This window comes from Schistocerca nitens, chromosome 1 (genome assembly GCF_023898315.1).
Source record: "Schistocerca nitens isolate TAMUIC-IGC-003100 chromosome 1, iqSchNite1.1, whole genome shotgun sequence".
Classification (NCBI taxonomy): domain Eukaryota; kingdom Metazoa; phylum Arthropoda; class Insecta; order Orthoptera; family Acrididae; genus Schistocerca; species Schistocerca nitens.
In genome coordinates, this window is record NC_064614.1 from 1,107,547,142 (window position 1) to 1,107,551,164 (window position 4,023).

Below are 4,023 nucleotides of genomic sequence, written 5' to 3' on the forward strand. Positions count from 1 at the left end.
CCTTTACTTTTCCTAACCCAAACTGATCGTTATCTAACAGATCCTCAATTTCCTTTTCCATCCTACTCTATATTTTTAAGATACGGAGTCAGATTATTGCCCTCCATGTTCACTTACATCACCGTGATTAGCCAGTGTACCATTCACGACTGGAGGAGGAATTGAATGCGATGCTCTCGAGGTTACACAGTACACCATTTTTTCCCCTTGAGTTCAGCTTGTTTGAGGGACTGGTGTGCAAGTATGGAGTATCGATATATGCGTTTCGACGATAACCGAGAAGAAAATCATCAACAAAAATTTGGAGTAGAACGCCTCACTGTACGCCTGAAGTGATTTAGGGTAACAGCGGGAAACTTGAAGCACGATGAGCAGATGGGAATTGAATTTTTTTCCTCATGAATGCCAGCCGAACACTTTATCGACTAAATCTCCTCAATCGATTCTTCGTGAGTCACACCTGGTCGTGACCCTGGGAACCTGTCTTTCCTGACCAGTCTCGCCATAAAAAGCTGTGGCTGATTTTACACGAATATAACTTGCAACGAAGCCGCCACGTGAAGGCGCAGAGCCGCTCAGTGTTGTGTCCCATTTACGTTCTACGTCTCTCCTCTGGTACCGCTTTCAGCAGGGTCAACATGGCAGATTGTCAACATGACGCAGACCAGTACACGGTGTGTTTCGAAAAGGAACATCTGACTTCACAAGACTGCATCTTCTACCTGAATGAAGACAAAAACGTCCGTGAATTTACATACATGACAAGAAAAGTTTTTATATTCAAAATAAGAATCTGGTCTTACGACGGTACATCTGCGTAAGTTTAAATTGGACGTGGTTATTACAATATAGAACCAACTCCAAAATCTACATTTTGAGTTAGAGCTGTTTTAGCACGACTTTACAAATAAAATTCAAATATGACATTATTCCGAAACAACTGTCGCATTATAAATAATTTCTAATGCTCTATCAAATAAATACTATAGGTCTCAATATTACTTACAATTTCCATCGCTGCTAACTCACGTGATGGCACACATGAGTTAACACAGCTGGAAATCGTAAGAAACACCGAACAATAAGTTCACATTACGAAATTTGTGCTACAAAAGTTCATTCTAACCTAAAAACAAGAGAAAAATAGGACAATGTAATATAGCAGCATATTATAGATATAATACGTTTATTGTATGTATAAAAGGAAACATGTATTACAGGCCACTGACGATGCTTCCCATGTAAAAGAAGCGAAACGCGTATGGCAACAAAGAAACTGCCTTCACTTAGTTGCATAGACGGTACATACCTCCCTGAATTATTATTAATGTTGTTAATTGTATAAATACGTTAGGCCCACATGATTCTTTTACTCGCTGACATGCTTGAAAACTACTCCAAACTGAAATCGAGAGTTCCATCAGCGCGGTCTATATCATTCATAATGTCAGGATCTGAAGTTAAGTATTCATAAAACTGCCTGGCATCCCCTAGAATGAGATGCCTTATCGATTCTATGTCCCGCAATTTTGGCAGGGGTATTGGTTTCCCATTTGGCCATAAAAGTGCCAAGAATGCTGTTAGGTATGGAGAGGACTTTGGGCGGCCTGCCTGCACCACGTCTCTGAATATTTACTTCAACGAAATTCTCACCGAAGTTCTTATTCATGAATACTGAATAATGTTTCTCCTTGATTATTCTTCCCTGACGAAGTTCCAGCCAGTTAACTTAGTTGTTGTGTATGTCATGCTTTCTGTTGACTATGTTTTTTTATGAGGGTGAAGTACTCCGAAAGTTTTTCTTTGTCATCCTATGAATATGAAGAGGGTGTTTTCTTCTGGCTTGTTGCATGATGGTGGTGTAATCTTCTGGAGTATACAGGCTTTGTTACATTTTTAGCGCACTTTCTGTATTACTTAAATTGTTCTCTTTTGGTAAGAGTGAATGACCGGAAACAAATTTTAGGGTAATCGTTTTAAAGGTGGTATGTTTCTGTAGAGTAGTCTTCAATATTCTTACATGGATTTTGTTACATGAGGTAAATCACTGCCGCAGGATACAGCAACTGCTAGTTGGTTCAGACCTCTCTAGAGAGCATCAGGTTATGGAATGGAGTTGGTTCTACTTGTATTTTACATGACATACTACATATATTCCATCACAGTCTGCAACAAAGAACCAGAAATCTGAAAAAAAGGTAGTTGCTTCCCAGTTGCATAACTACGTCCAGTACACCCCAAGCTTCTATCATCATTCGTGCTGAAGTTAGACTCTTGTGAAATCGGATGACTCATCCTCTATCTTATGCAGGTGACGCCCGATAACTCGTAAACATTTGAATAGCCATATTCCAGTACTCCCTACAGCTGGTGATGAAACCAGTAAAGCTGCAGGGTAGGGAGGGCTAAAGCCACGCCTAGGGTAAAAAAAACTTCACTGAGTTTTTGAACTGGCAGCCATCGATTCAAGAGTTGATCACGTCGTGGCAGGGTTGCCTTATTGTACTGTAAACTGAAAGGATATTGCGAAGACATGACTTAGCTGCAGCCAGGGGAACGTTCCCTGAATGAATTTTGTAAGCTCTGGAGCGGAGTATGCGCTGATAAGTCCGGTCCGGCGCACAGTTTTAATCCGCCAGGAAGTTTCATAGCATCGCACATTCCGCAGCAGAGGAAGAGATTCATTCTGGTAACATCCTTTTATTTAGGCGCAGACATGGAATTTATACGCTAAGAACATATAGCGACTAAGCAATTTTACATTAAATGACCTTTAGATGTGTTGTTGTCTACGTCCTCTGTGGTTTACCTGTTTCTCCAACAAGTTCCTGTTTCGTTCTCTGGGCTTGTCCAGCGGAACCCGTGCTCCGCTCCTAATTACGTTGACGACGACTAAGAAGCTGTATGAAATGGGACTATCACGAAAAATCAATGTTAGGGAAGGCGACGTAGATTTGTTAGAAGGTTTCTGGGAAAACACAGGTGAATTTAGAGAATCTGTATTCGAAGGTGGCTGTGCGACCATGATGCTGCCGCCAAGTTATCTCTTGCATTGAGTTAATGAGAATACGATACTGTTGGTATCATGTACTGTACAGCGGCTTGTGAGGTATATGGTGTAACGTCTCCAAATTTGGACATTAACGACTGCGTGATTTTTGTAACTTATTACTAAAATGTCTGAAGTGTACAGTAATTTTTTTTCATCAGAGGCATAGTTTGAACAATATAGTACCATCCCTGACAACTGCAATTAGATAGTATCTTTTCTTGTTCCATAAAAGAAGCGGTCGTGAAAGCGCTACTTCTGTCTGTCCTACTTTTGTTTTCGCTGTTCTTGGAGAAAGAGTCACTTACGTTGAGGAGGTGTGCATGTTGTAATTGTTAATATATATATATGAAATGTTAGCCTTGTTATTATTGAAAGTAACCTTCCGATCCCTCTGGTCAGTGTTTTGAACATTTAAACATTTTCTAGCAATTTATAGCTGTCGCGCCGCCAGGTAACAGAACATCCTGGTGTGCAACAATCAGCTACCATTACGCGGCAATTTCCAATATTACAAAATATTTCACGTCTTTTTCTACAGTTGCAGCTACAAAGCAGTTTAAAGCATTTCATTTAATAATAGCTTGTACAGCTAGGGGTTTATTTTATTACAGTGACAGTATTTACAATATTTTAGATCCATGTCAGATACAGCAGCTTTTGCCTTGACTACGGACGAAAGAATCTTAAAATACATAAACTGTTTTGGCGCCTTGTGTGATAAAAGTGAGCCCAAAAAAACAAAAAGTAAATGCAAAGCCAGTATTTTATTCTGTTTATATATTTTTATTTCATTGGCTTGCCTACGGAAGTCTGACCTCTATTATATGAAAGTTTATGTAACTTATAGGCAGGCTTGGTGTCGGAATTTCAGTTAACGGACCCATTAGCAAGAATAATATGAAATAATGAGCTCGTCAGAAACAGTATGAAAAGCTTGTAAGGGTGTTGCATGGAAGGTTCTGCTGAGAAAT